Raw genomic sequence first — 16,240 nt, 5'->3', positions numbered from 1 at the left:
CCATTCAAAAAAAAGCTAAACATCAAAAGTCAAGTCTATTTCTGATTTAAAGGAAAATAGGCAGTTAGTGTTATTTAGCATCATCGGACATTTTCCCTACTGTGCACAAGTACTTATCCAAAATGGGCCCAGGGCCTGGAGGAGAATACAGCCCGAGCCATTGGCCTGCGGAGAGCAGGAGTCTGTTAGCGCCAAGGAGCATCTCCAGCTGGAGAGGAGCTCTGCCAGAAGGAAGCGAGGCCGCAGTGCCGAACCTAGCCATCAGGAATGACTTCTAGGCCCCGCGACTATTCTGTTCATGCGCAAAGGAAACACAAAACAAAAGAAGAAATACACAATAAAACAGTATTACTTCTCCTGAGCTAAAATCACACAGCCTGTTTTACATCACTTTGTTCTTGCCTTCTCCAAAGCAGGCAGCTTTCTCAGGAGAGAGCAGGGGTTAAATGCAGAATATTCCTGAGGGAATCCAGAAACAGTTCCGAGATGGCAGAGTTGGCTCAACCTGAAGCTACACCTGTATCAGAGGAGATGAGCCATTTTATCACCGTTTTACATTTCTTGCCGGGCATAGCTGAGGTGAGGGCAGCTGTCTGATCTCACAGCCCTTCTGAAGCAGTAAAGAGTATCTCACACTATAGGTTTAACTGCTAATGCTGTAAAATATTTCTCACATTAAAAACTGCAGTCATATACATACATATGTATCAGAATTAGGTCACACTAATACATCTGATCTCTTCATCCCATTTCCCCTTCCTTAGGACAATTATTTTTTGTGAAAACAGTAAAGCCTCACTGTCATCAGAGGTTCCCGAGTCCTTTATAAAAGAGCTCAGGATTCTCTGCCACGTTTCACAGATCAGGGACCTAAGGCACAAAGTGCTCGGCCACGGTCCTTCAAACAGCGCACTGCGAGAAGCACTAGTAGCTGAATTCGGATATCCAGAGTCCTAGCGCAATCCTCGATCCACTGTAAGAGTAGCGGGGAATAAAAGAGGGAGGCTGAGCCTCACAGCCTCGCTCGCACTAGGGCTCCAGAGTGCCTGTACAGCACAGTACCAGCTTTTCAGATTGTATTACCAGACTCTCTCTTTCAAGCCTGTTTCAGCTTTCCATTTCTATTTGCTGTCCGTGTATATAATCCAGTATCAGCCTGAGGGTGGGTTAATAAAGTTCATCTTTTTTATCAGCTTTCTTCTCGTAGCATTGTTTTAAATTAAATAAAAGTAGTAACGTATAAAAGGTCAGGCCAGGATGAACCTAATATGATTGTTTTCATAGCATGGTACTAAATGTAACAAAAAGCATCCAGGGAAATGACCTTTAGTCCTGTAAAATTTAAACACATAAAATAAGGGTAATTTGGTGCCAGCCAAAACCTATTTTATTTTGCCCTTTATTGAAAAGATGCACCAAACTGCATTGTCTGGCTGCTTGATCAGGTAGAGATTAGAGGTCATCACAAGCTCTATAAATCACTATGTTCTTGGATAGGAAAGGAACAAAGTCACTGCAAAAAATCAGTATAATGATACCCTAACAGTGAAAATCTTTGGCCTTAAATCCTGCACCTATTTATGCCAACAGAAAATTCTTGTTGAATCTGTGCACACAGGACAAGACCTCGGTTTATTATGATTATGAGGTATCCATGAATTATTAACACTTTTAACTATCTGCAGCACATACTGAGCCTCTTTGCGTTAGGCAAGGCGTAAACAGAATCTACTTCTTTTCCAAAGGACATTTTACTTTCAAAATGATAATGCTCTACTAATTTTGTCAAAGATAGGCTTTTGTTCACACATTAAAAAAGCTTTCCTTTAACATCTGACCCACTACTAACACTCTACATGTGCAGTATGAGACATTTTAGAACACTGTGAATGCACGGCAGACAGTAATGAATGTTTTACTTTTAATTGAAATATATATCTATCACTTGTAAAATCTATAAATCACATCAACAGAAGAAAGAACATTACATGAAGAATTTGATACACTTCACACTAAAATAAATGCATCAACTATTAAAATAAATGTGTATATTACAGGAAAAATTGATCAAAATCAGATACAATATTTCATTCACCAAATCAGACACATCCCTGTTGAATCACTGCTTATTGAATACAGAATAAGATGCATCATCTATCAAAACCGATATCTCCTACAGTAAATCAAATGCACCATCTGATTCAAATATGTCTCCTACTGAATCAAAAATATCACCCAATACATCAGTTATATGGCATCAGATACATGGCATTTTAAAGAATTACTTAGCAGAATGCCTCTAGATTTAACAAGGATAACGTTTAAACTAAAATTTATTTAGACAAAGAGGCCAGTACTTGCAGACTGTCTCTCAGGGGTGATTCTTGGAACAGGGATTGTTATGATATTATTATTTCCCCTGACCTTCCTTTGCTGAAGGCACCTTGCTAGCAGGAGGTGCTTTCTCCATCTCAGCAGAAGAGGAGTGCCTCCATTCCACTTAGTTTCACCCCCCAAACACCTAATACCTATTTAACCCAGCTAGTTTGAGTATTCTTTCATAAGTAACAAAATATGTTTCGCTTCCACTGTGATATTCCCAACTTTAAGGTTTCGTTTATGAGTTAGTCAATACGACTAGTCCTCTTTTATTGCAAGCTGTTAGAAGGAACAACAAAACATGCTTATTACTGATCTTGTTATTGTTCTGGCTCTGTCGATATAAGCATTGATTATAATTGCAGTTTTGGCCAACTTAGATTGATTAGAATATAAAGTAACAAGAATTGTACAATTATCTCAAAAGAAGTGCCTATTCACATGAGACACCAAGCTGACTGCTGCTTGATATACTACTAGTAGGTAGAAGAAACTTCTGTTTCACTTACACCTGACAGAACTCCTCCAGAGAGAAAGATGATTTCTATTTTGTATTTAAGTATGCTTCATAGGAAAATATATCTTAAGATTATCAAGTTCAGGACAAACCCAGCAAAGGGAAGCAAATTACACACACAAGGTCTCTACCACAAATATCCTGCTTCTTAAATCTGAGGGTGTTACCTGAACAGTTGCTGTGAATTTAGTTAGTTAAGAAACAGAGCAGCATGAACAGTTTCCAAAGACATGATCGAAACCTTGCTGAGGTTGACGTTCATCTTCAGTCAGGATGTACGTTCAAGGGTAGCTACTGAGTCTGTGCAGAGCTCAGCCAGCAAAGTGGGCGCTAGTTTGTTCCACCTCCTCTGTTTGATTTTGGCCTGACTTAAAGCTGTAAAGTGGACAGTTATTCCACCTTCCCAAAGAACAGAGCAATTCCGTCGCAGCTGGCAGAACAGATACCACAGCACAAGGCCAGAGGGTCTCTTTGGTGGGAGGCTTTCCAGTGAGGATCTCTGTTCACTGTCACACTACAATACATTTTATTAGGTTGGAGAACTGAAATTAAAAATTCATAGGTTTAAATCTCTGTCATGAATTGCTCCATGAGATCAACTGGCAAAGATTAAAAATCAGATACAGAATATAAATTTCAGGGGTAAGCACAACTATGCAAACTAAACATTTTCTCTTGCACACTTGTTGTATTCAGAGAACTCCAAAACACAAATAGCGTATAGGACTATATGCAATGATTTCTTTCTTTGCCTTCTTTCTTTCTCTCCCTCTCTTTTAAAGAACATGTTATCTTACACTATATTGTGCTACTTCTTTCTATAACTTGTCATTTAAAGGCGCTTAAAGCCATTAAATACTGATTTTGTTAATGGCATTTGCTAGAATTTGAAACAGAAGGGAAAACATTCAAAAGGTAATCAGCAGTTCATGTTGCTTGAACATAAAGTTTTAAAATCATGGCTGTATCATCTAGGGTTTTTTTTTTGCATAGGTTACAATGCTAAAGAACCCCTATTTTTAACAGTATATTTTAAAGAAATCCTATTTAATTAAGGCAATGTAAAAAAAAAAATACAAAAAGCCCTTAATATTTTTTAATTGTAAGATGGTCTTAAGTAAAATTTCATTAATAGAGATAAAAGTTAATCCTTTTTTCATAAAAAAATAATAATCTAGCTTTACTGCAAAATACCCAGCAATTTACACAAAGCCTCTTATTATTTTCTTTGCTTCTAAGGCATATTCAGGTACTCCTTTTAAAGCCTACCCATAGAGGAAGTAAATCAATTAAACTCAATCAAATCAATTACAAATCCCTGTAACATTACGATTAGTGAAACATTCTTGGTTGGCTTTAATGGGAATCAAGCAGCTAAAATCCTCACTCTCCACTTTGTTTAAAAAAAAAGGAAAGAAAAGAAAAGAAATCAATTATTTTGAACATTTCATAGGATCATAGGATTTGCCATACTATTGTTCCACCTACTCAAGTATTATATTCTGTCTGCAGGCAAAAGCTTCTCATGTTACACGTGGCTAACTGTGTTACGCTGCACATACAGGGCAACTCCCCTACCCCCGCCTGAGTCCTCCAGGTGATCAGTTTTCATGCTGATACGTGAGATTAGATGAACCGATTGTTATTCCAATTCACATCGCTATCATATTGTTAAAACTGTCACTAAAATTATGCAGCATTTCTCGCAGTGATTCCTGACATGCTGTTCTTCTGTGTTAGTACATATACATCAAAATGTGAATACTTGCAAAACTTCACCCCCCTCAAGTCCTTCCTTCTTCGTTTCTAAAGTCTCGCAGCGTACGCGGCTCTGGCACACCTCTAGGCAGGGCACACCGAGAGCAAACGGGGGCACAGCCGCACACCACGTCACGCAGACACACTGCATGGGCACTGGCCAGTGATTGTAGCGGGAGAAGAGATAAAGCCCCAATAGTCATGCGGAAAGTTGTTACCTGTTTTTAGGCATTATTATCTAAACCTTTTCAGACCAATGTACTACATAATCTTATTTACATTTAGTGTCTGAAAATGAAAGACTTAAAATAACATCCTGTACAAGGCAAAGAATGCTGTTAGGTATTCAGTGAAGAACTACGATCTACCAATGAATTCGGCATACCTGGATGCTCAAAGGAGAGTCCTTCAGATACTTTATTAAATTGTTACATTGCTTACTTTTCTGATTCAGAAAATAGTGCTTAACTAATTTTCCAAGTTCTCTATCCATTACTGAAACAATGTCCCTTTTGAAATAGAAAACAATATGCTTCTGAACATTTCTCTGAAGTAGTGAAAAACTTCTACAGCAAAATCTTTACAATTCAAGGCAGATACAAGACCAAAACTTTAGAAACACTAGAAACCACGGAGGTATCTTTTTGGTACCTATGAAAGTATAAATCTTACTTAATACAAAATCAAACAATGATCAAAGAAATGTGATTAGTGGAGTTTCTGAACAGCCATGCCTCCACAGAAAATGCACTTGCCTGAGGTCAGAGGTGGCTAGTTTCCATTTGTAAAAATCTGAATACCCTGACAAAGTTCACTAGCCAAGATTCTAACAAATCATGCATTCTGCATGCCAGTTAAGGGGCAATTTTCTTGGCAAAATGTTTTTTATCTGTCCCTTTTACTGAAAAGCCTTCCATCAATACCTTCTGAAGCAGCTTAATCTAAATCATTTTCAAATGCCCTCTAGTGACCATCGAAATGTTACTGAATGCCATGGATGCTAAGTGAGGAGGACATCACTATTACAGAGTCATCATATTTCTCATTTCACACTTTAATAAATGAGCTCATATATGTGTAGGACTGGAGTTAAACCTCAGTTTTAAAATAAATGTTATATGTATCTTGCAACTTTGTACAATACATCTTGAGGATTTTGTTGTTTCTTTTTTCTCTTGACTGCGTATTTAATGGGGGAAGCCCATTATTCATACCTCTGCTTTTAATCAAAGCCGAGAATTCTGTAAGAAGTGCAAAACTGAAATTGGCTCCTGCAACATAGAGCTGAACAATTATGACTTGATTTACAAGGAGCCACTTTGCTACATATTTAAATGCAGTTCTGCTGCAAAATTTGGGGACTTTTCAGATAATCAAAATGCTACGGATTTAGCACTTTTAATTTTTGCTCCATCTCCTGCCAGCTTGAACTCTGATTGTAATTACCATTTCATCTTCCCCTGAATGACATTGTTTTATCAGAGGAAGACACTCTATCTAGAGTCTGAGCATGATGATTAGGAAGGAACCAGCTTTCAACGGGAAACAATAAGTGTGCCCTGAAATGAATCAGGATGGGATGTAATAACGTGAAGCTAGAGATAATCTCAAGTCCTTGAGACATAATGCATAACCCCCATAACTCTGCAATGTATGTGAGAATATACTGAAGTAACTATGCAGAAATATCTAAGAGAATAGACAATGGTATACTGCAGAGGGCAATTTTTAAGGAATAAAGAGGAAACAAAACCCAACTGCTATCAGACTCCATTGGCATTATCTACCCTTCGTGCCTTGAAAACTTTTCCTATGTTGCTGGGCTGATCTAGCCCAACTAGCCACAAATAACAAAATCATGCAGGACAGCTCATTATTATCAATATTTCTTAGACTCTCCTTCCTGTTTTTATTTGCAGAATGTATGTTACAGAAAGGTACTTAGCAGTGTTTTAGAGAACTACAACAGGTCTCTATTATTTATTATTACTTATTATTATTACTTATTGATTAACCGCAGTTCGGTCCCAGCTGCCAAGGTCGCAGTGGAGAGAACAGGACAGGTGCTAGGGCCACTTCTGACTCCTGTCTCTCCTTTTCACTTATGTGCTTATAGATCTAAGCAGTCAAACAATAATCCCTCTGTGGCAAACGGAAAAAAGTCCCTAAAGGGGAAAAGGTGTCATCAAGAATTTTAGAAACCTATGCAGCTCATGCAAAATTAGTTTTCTATAAACTACATGATACAAGAAATTTAACATTTTTACAAACAACGAGGTGTAAAACAATTGCTGCAGGTGCCTGGAAAGCTCCATCTGATAGAACCTGGGATTCTGATCGGGAATGCATGCCATAAGCTCAAAGGTAATAAATAAATGCTGTTTGTCAGATACACCTGCCAGCTCTGTTCTGGCTATCACCACCATATTTATAGCTAAAGTGGATACACACCTACACGTGCAAAATCTGTACAAGTTTGTTTGTTTTTTCTGGATGGTTATCTAAGGCCAATGAGATTTAAATCACTTCAGTGTCCAAATATGAAGTGTTTAATAGAGGCAATCAATTTTAGTAATGTTGATGAGGCCTTAAAAATAGTCTGACTTCAATGTAAATTGTGAAGAGAATAGCTTTTTCCCAAGTAGGAACATTTGCAAGCATACATTTCAGGTGAATGCTGCACTATATCCCAAATGTATAGATTATGCAGTGGTACTTGCAGTTAATTAACAACCGTAGAAGTAACACAGCCATCTTGCACTGCAAATAAATATTCCCCTTGCTATTTTTCCTACAGGCAGTTCTTAAAACATTATGGTAAAAACTTCAGCCTGAAAGCTCACCCAGCTCAAATACTGCTGGTGAGATTCCTAGACCTGCCTCTTTATGCAGTGATAGCTGCTCCACCTTATTCAAAGATGGTGAATTTTCTCTGACTTATATGCTTAGAGGATTTTTTGTTCTGCTTGTTGTCTTTATTCTACAATAAAAACAACATGTGCTGATAATAAGGGGTAGCAATACTGTTCCCATATTAGCAACATCTTTACGTTTCAGCTTGCTCAGATACAGGGCTGTGGATCACATACAGTAAATAAATTCAGCAGTTACAAAACTGACAGATCTATAACAGAAACGGATTACTTTGCAATTTGCTTTTTCTTCATTATAGTATCTTTTTAGTGAAGAAAAAATTTACTGATAAAACGTTAGGAGTAATAAACTGGCAGAGGTGAGGTGAACCTTTGTAGCAGCTGCGGTCAGTTCTGATTGGCACAGGAGTATGAAAATAAACTGTGTTGTTCTGGTGCTCACGCCAGAAACAAGATACCATTCCTACAGCATGTAATGCAACCAAAAATATATATATTATTTTCTTTAAAATTTCTGTCAGTACTGCTGCTCCCTTAGGTTCCATTTCTTGAACTCCTCATCCCCCAGCTATGCTTGGGCCGAAATTTGCACACTCCAAATAGTCTTGTTCTGGTCTGGCAAAACTGCATGTAAACTTTTGGTCCTAGTGCCTAGGTTTCCAGTATGTGTAATATGATTGCACCTCAAAAGTGGGTAAGGATGAATGTATATAAGCTTAAACTGAGCCTCCACTTGCAGACATTATATTTCAGTGTGTATTCTTAAGAAAAAGCCTTTCTGATAAAAGAATACTTCATCTGGAAGAAATCATTTCAGTGTTCTGAAAAATGCCTTAGGAGGATCCTAAAACATCCACTCACCTTTTTCAAAATGATATAATAAAACTCTTTAGTAAAAGGTGCAGAGATTTGTGAGAACGATTGCAAAACTGAACGTGTTTCATGCAAGGAAAGATTAAATTGACTAATAGTCATGAGTTTGGAAAAGACTCAATGAGAGGGAAGGAAAATCGCATACAGAGCTATATAATGAGAACTGTGTGAATAGTGAATGATTATTTACAATTTCTCTATACAAAAGAACCACAGGGTGGCCCATGAAGTTTTCAGGTACCAACTTAAAAAAAAAAAAAAGAGAGAGAGAGAGAAAGAAGCATTTTTTTTCACAAAACCCACAGTTAGGTTGTGCAATTCAGCACCATAGTGTATTGTGAAGTAAAAATTATACACATGTTCAAAACCTATTTAGATAAATTTGGGGAGAGTATGTCCATCAGGGACCATGAGATCCAAAAGCCAAATTATATCTGTCTCAGAAAGTTCCTGAAACAACAATTGCTAGAACGACATGCAGGAGCAAGAATAACCCCGTAATCGCCCTGCCACTTCTAGTATTTTCCTCGGCACTCACTCCTGGGTATCTTTAGATGGAGCATGGTGGACTAAATAATCTGACTTGCTATGACATTCTTCTTTTCTAACACTGGGTTTTCACTGCATCATCTTCCCACTGTCTGTGAGACAGGTAACAATACCCACTCTAACACGCACGGGGACCTGTGAATCAACAGCTCTGTCCAAAAGCAGTCAGAAGAACAGCACCACCCAGGTGTATGTAGATGGCCTCACTGGAGAGAGAATGTAAAGTAAACACTACTCTGAAAACTATATGTTATTTAATATCCGACATTGCAAATGTATATATGTATGTCAGGACTATTTCTCCCCTTGTGTGTTACTGTTGCAGAAAAAAAAATTCTCAAGATAAGCAGTCCCCAGATAAAGAACAAATCCTCAAAATGCAGCATTGCTTTTTCAGGTTTGTCTGCTCTGTAACCCAACAGGGTTAGCTTGGAACATTAAAAAGAAATGTTCTGATATGTTTAGTGGTAAAATGGCAACTGGAATGTACTTCATAAATATTTTCTACAGGATTTAATGAAAAGATGGAGACTATTTAGGAAATAACTCAGAAAATAATAAGCATGACTAATTTCCATCTTAATAGCACTGACAGTGCCAAAGACTGCATCATACTCATTGTGCCAAATTACTCAGAACTAGGAGACAAACTATATCTTAAGTCAAGGAAAGACAGGATCGCCTATATTCTTGCTGAAAAGCTAACCAAAAGATGTTTATGAGGTTTCTCTGTTTTCTACCAAAGCCCCAGTGTTTGAATTATGCATAACTTTATCTCCTCACTAAAAAGGAGAAAAATGCCTTTAGGTTCTGTGTGGAAGGAGGTCTGAGAGTAATGGATTTTTTTTAAAGCAGCAGTTCAGCAAATCCAAATAGCTCTCAACCTATTGTACCTTCCTCAGTCTCCAAAAAAGTGCATTTGTTATTTGGTCTGTTAAAGCATAAGCCCAGTGAAGGCTTTAGAAAAGAAGGTTTGCTCCCATGAACTGCAGTTTAATTTCCTTCACAGTGAATTTCAGAGGAGGCCATTCAGAATAAACCCTTCCCTAAAGCTGAGCTTCACCCATGGTGAAAAATATGACCGGTTCAGTTGGTATGGTTGCTAGGCTAGCATTCAGCAAGGGAATAAATTAGCTACAAAACAGTCAGAGTTTCAAGCTTTTGTGCACCTCTAAAATATCAATAAGCAGTGTTCTGGAGTTCTTGAAAAATGATGTGCTTGAAACAACGCCCTCAGGAGGCCACTGACCCATACATTATGTAAGTCATATTGAGCTCTCTTTGGCTAACCTCAAACATGAGCTTAAAAGGCATTTTAGAATAATATGGCCTTCCTGAAGAATAAAAAACAGCCAAAAAGAGAGAGTTTTCTTTTATTTTTCAAGGAAATGTAAAACTTTGTCACTATATCTTCAGGGCCTATTGTATGATATAAATGTGAGAAGCGAGCCAGGGATGCAGCTTAGCAGACTGAATCTTTCTCCCCTTGTGAGGAACAGGGAGGCTCAGAGTTGCTTTGACACCTGAATAATGTACAAGACTGTGGGCAGCTGGCTCACACAGACAGTAAGTGTGAGCTGCCAGGCTTATGATTTCAAGCGAGATCTACAGCGAGTGAACTTGCCTCAAAATCCCACAGGTTTAGTTTGCAGACTTGCTGCCATCCTCTACCCAAGGCAGGCCTTTATCACCAACTCTGCTGCATCTGTTCAGCTTTCTGTCAGATTTGGTTTGGGTGTATATTTGTTTGTTTTTGAGATAAAGTCTTCAGAGTTTCTACAAAGGGAAATGGTGGAGTAAGTACAGCAGGGCAGGGGAATAAAGGTCACAATCGGCAAATAAAAGCTGCCCTTCAAAACAACTCTAGCACAGGTTCAGCCAGCAGTCCTTCCTCTGAGGACACAGGATCATCCTTTCTTGCCTTTTGAGTGAGATTAAAATAAACAGGTGATACCTATCGTGGAAGCAACTTGATGCTGAAAGGAAGAGAAACTTTTTCCAGTGTTTGATCAGAATTTTGCTCATGTTATAGTGCTGAATAACAATTTGCACTTCAAGAACATCCTGAATTCTTTCAAGGGATGTCCCCAATTGCCCAAGAACTCTGCTTTTTATCTGTCTTATTACATGGGTATAAATGAACACACTCCAAGACTTTACAGCCACGGCAGTGGGCAAATTTCAGCATGGACATTGACAAACATTTGACAAAAACAGGTGTTACAGCTCAAACAAAACCCTTTCATCAGTTTGAGATGCTTTATCCTTAATCCAGTGTGTATAAGGAAATCTACTACACAGGAATACTGCAAGAGAAAAGGTAGTATACAGGGTGCAGGGACGCTTGGATTGACTTTGAGAGTCCACCCACAGTGTTTAAAACAAAAACACATACAAAGAAAGGTTTCAAAGTGCAAAAAATGAGCACAGGTATTCTGGATGAAAACTTCCTTTCTGTAGCATTAAGAATGAGCTGACAGTAGTTAGCATAGAGTAAAAGATCTCACTGCCTTGGAAAACTGGACCTCTGAAGGATAAGGCAACTAAGTTGATTACTTAGTTACATTTCCACAGGTACCAGAAGACTCAGGACTTCAAGACATTCAAGACTCAGGTTCTATCACCACGTTGGTATTCATGAAAAAGATAGTGATAAAGAACCTGGAAAATGTTATTGCTGGAAGTTTGATGATGAGAGCCCCAGGTATTTCAAAGTAACTGACAACTGCTTCGTGACAGCAAAAGAATTCATAAATTCTTTATTTCTGCAAACACAACTTCATTTATACAAGTAATTGTATTGAAAACATAGAAAGATTTACAAATAGAACATGAAAGAGTCATTAAGTATATGTAGGATGCAGCCAAAGGGAACCCTGGGTATGTGCAGCGCAGAGCTGAAGTTAGTTCTACCTCTGCACATCATCTTTCATAGTTACCATCTAAATTTAGAATAAAAAGCAAGTGAAAGCAATTTTTCCGGCTCCAAAAGACTTAACAAGAAAACTAAGTTCCTTTCTAGAGCCAGGCTACAACAAACAAACTGGGGTTTGAAATTAAAAAAAAAAAAAAAAAAATCTTTTTAGGCAAAAGTCATATTCATTATTGTGACAAACTTTATGTAGAAATGGTTTTGTTGGAAAGCTTATTTTTAAGGGAAATAAAAAAATTAGAAATAAAACAGGCTATAAGAAAAAAAAAGTTGACATTTTCGAGGAATCAAGAGAGACCAAAGGAAAAAATATCTTTAAAACATTCAGCATATGTGGTTTGCTAAAAATCATAATTCACCTGGTCCCTGATTCTGGTTGAAATGCCAGGAATTAGTTTATGGGATCAGACCAGGGCACAAATTGAGTCCCTACAGTCATGACCTGAAAGCGGTGTGGGTGCAGTTGTCCTGGTCAAAAAGAACATTACTTGTCAGTATTTTTCTGCTTTACGTTGAAAGGTCCAACAACTCAACTGTTCAAAAGCTGACAAGAGAACTTTGTCTTTGACTACTTATATTTTTGCTGTTGTAGCTGCATTTTATCTTTGTCTATTATTGAACCAATATTGCTTCTAACAGAGTATAACAGTAAAGCAAGAAATGTATGGGTTTATAGCAAAAAGATACAAAAATTGTATCTCAGACAGCAACTTAAATTTTCTTCAAAATACACAGCATATTGCTCAGCTGGGAGGCACCAAAGAAATCTGAGACCCACACCATTTACTATGGCACAGTTGTGTATTCCAAAGAATTCTAGATTCATAAAATCAGACAGTTTGAACATACACCTATATGTATTAGCTACAGAGCTAGTCACACTTTGCCTATTTTGCAAGCGGCTACACTGAAGCAGAATTCATATGGTGAAGACTATCCTCAATCTTTTCTACTCTCATCTATTAGACGAAGGTCTCCTCACAGCCACACCGGTATGCGAAACAATAAGTGTGTTCGTCAAAATGTGCTTGCTGCGGATACCAAGGAAGTAACTACAGCGCACTTCCTCTCCCTGGCGTGGTCACTGAGATCTCCACTTAATAAACTTCAGGCTGGATACTCTACCAACCCTTGCTAGCCTAGGACATAATTACTACTGAGAAGGAAGAAGCTGCAAATTATTATCATGAAAATGGAAACTAAACTCTATTTTAAATGAAAATGCCAATAAAAATCCTGACAGAATGGAGAGAACAATTTTTTCTTTTCCTTTATCTGCTAATTTGATCTTTTCTCCCACAGCCTCCTGTCACACACTTCTGCCAGCCTTTCACCTCTTTCCTTGATAAACCAAGACTCTTCTCTAAAGGATAACTCTATTTTTCTATCTATTGCATTTCAGTACTGAACATGGAGACAAGTGCTGTAGTAACGAAATATTATAAATGAAAACATGTATGCGGCAGTGAAACCTGAAAGAATATCATTTAGACCTGCTGGCTGTGAGGAACTGGAACACATAGAAATGAGTCATAAAGCTCTAAAAAGCAAGCAAGCAAAAATAATCTAAACAAAACAGTCTCCCTGCAATCCTAACTGCTTGTACTTTTTGGATTTTCCTTTTTCCAGGGAAGTTACACAGTTTTTTGCTTAAATTGCTAAATAATACTATGTTTCTTCCTGAAAAGTAGCTTGACAAATATGAATTCAGGAGCCAATCAGAAAAGGAAGAGTCTAGTAGCTAGAGCAGGCAACTGGCATACTTACACTACAGTTATTCAAAAAACAAGCACAGAGTTATGATGCAAATGCTTGCACCTGGAGCGGCTCGCAGCGTCCGTCAGCCAGCCACCGCGCAGGGCTGAGCAGGCTGCACAGTTACTTGGAGGAGCACCATGACCTTGCAAAGCAGGCACTGCAACTCAAAGCAGGACGATACACCAGCGCTAAGGAAGGTAGAGCAAGAAGGCAAGGGGCAACGTGGCATCACCACCCACGGTACATCTTTAAACTCTTTGGCAATTCATTACACGTTATAATATAATACACCACAAATTCTGTGCATGCCTTCAACTCCGTAACTTTGCAGTTGTGTATTGCCCTTGTGAACTGACCCACATTTTCAAAGCTCTGGGTCATCGCATACCTGGGGTTATCATTAAAGGACAAATCTTGAAAAGCAGAAAACACATACACAGCATTTCTGAGCACTCGGTCATACCTGATCTGATCACACATGGCCAGCTGGCTGGAAGCAGTATGTTGAAAGCAAATGAATGCACAGCTGATACAAAATTTATTACTAGATCTTCATCATTATTTTATAATTGAATAGGCTTGCTACTATATAATGAAGTTATTCAACCTATTTATGTGCTGGTCTATAATAATACTGAGACATGGCTCACTCACACAAACCTGGAAAATGGTTCAAAATGAAAGTAAAACGCCAAAATGGCACTTAAAAATTTAAAGCCTTGAGAAGCTTTTAAAACCTCTCTCAGATCAGAATCAGTTACTGGTGCTCACTAAAATCGCCTTACTGAAGGCGTGACAGACATCATAAATCCTTGATATAAACCCAGTTGAACTTTTTCACGTATTCAAGGATGAGAAGTGCTACTCGGGTCTGTAATAGTTGCTATATGGTGAGCAATTGCAGTGACTAGCTACTCTTGAAGGGGGAAAGTTGTTTTGTTTTAACATATCTGAAAATAGAGTCTGAAGTCACATAATCCTGTTACAAGACATACAGAAATTCCTCTGTAGTCATTGTTTAATCTTTATGGAATCTCTGGATCCAACAAAAACATTTTCACTTTATCTCATTTTAAGGCATCTTTTATGCCTTAAACCAGACAAAAATGATCTAACCAATAGACTTACAGAGCACTTCAAAATTACTTTTAATTCATTCCAATATTCCTTTTTCAATGTTTTACATGAATTGGGCAACAGAACGTGATTTGAAATTTTGCAAAACTAGCAAAACAATCTTTAAGTCAGACTACAGGCTTGGCACAACACGAGTGTTTCGAAAATGCAATATTGTAAGTAATTGTTGTTTGCTACTGGAATGACTGTAATTATTATTAAGAAGTAGCTAGCTTCTAAAATTATTTCTCATTATTCCAGACACATTCAGGCACAAAGCCATAGTTTCACAGTCAGAACTGACACCACATTTTTTTTGTCTGGATTTTTTAAATTGCTGTGTATGTGCGGATGAATGAGGGAACAAGTTTTGGAAGGAGGAGAGAGAATTTGGCTACACAGTCATTTAGATAAGTAACTGGTTGTTTTTTGTGTATAAAGGATGGTCCACTGGTCAGTATTATTCAGTAGCATTAGTCTGGATTTTAACATTACTCCTGTACCTACAATCTGCAAGACAGTGCTCTTCTGTGTCTAAGGCTCCTTTGGTGTTAGTCTTTCATTTAAAAGTTAGAAGGCAACATGATGAAGGTCTGGTCTGACCTCCCGGGAAAAAAAATGGTCATATGATTTTATTAAATGATTTCTACATCAATTCTGCATGTTCAATATGAGTTCCTATCCACTCAAAAAACCCGCCTTTTTGTAAAGACTTCAAACAATAAACTTCACATTAAGAGGAAAAACAAATGCCAATGCTTAATTTACTTTTAGGTCAAGACTTTCTGACTTGTTTTAAGTCTTTCTCTCTGTTGTGGCCTTACATAGTTTGGATCTTTTTATACTTTTGAGTGCTATATTAAGAAGTTTGCTACAGGCAGAAATCTCTTTCCCATGAAGAAATACATAGAGCAAGCAATTCTTAGCCTCCATTTTCTTTAAACTGTGCTTTGATGAGTCAAGACCTTAGATTATAAATGCTGCGGCTTTCCCATATTTCTTCAGAACATAGCCCACTTTAGCACATGCCTGCCTTTCATAAATTCTTATTAAATTTAGCATATTATATATATATATATATATATGCATGCCAGGGAGCCAAACAGCATGAAAACACTCTGCATTTTTTAGTTCATTCCTTTGTTCTTCTTCTATACAAATATTTATGGGACAACATAACATGGAATCTTGTTCTCCATCATACACCTTGGACCTAAAAAAACCTCTAAGCAGCGCAAATATCAAGTTATTTAGAGACCCATGGCAATATAAAAATGGAAAAAAAACATTGCTGCAGGCACCAAATATTTACAACACATGCAGACATTTATCAGCAGTGTTCCATAAAGCCATTTTTTCAGACACTTAAGATATTTAATTTTCATTGTCACATTGCTCCTTTCTGAAGAAGGCGGAACTGATACACAAAGATTTTGTTCAAGTTACCCAATGAAAAGAAAACGCAGCACACAAGAAACTGCTGAT

Source organism: Apteryx mantelli, chromosome 14 (assembly GCF_036417845.1).
Source record: "Apteryx mantelli isolate bAptMan1 chromosome 14, bAptMan1.hap1, whole genome shotgun sequence".
NCBI classification, from domain to species: domain Eukaryota; kingdom Metazoa; phylum Chordata; class Aves; order Apterygiformes; family Apterygidae; genus Apteryx; species Apteryx mantelli.
Note: the sequence above shows the minus strand (reverse complement) of the source record.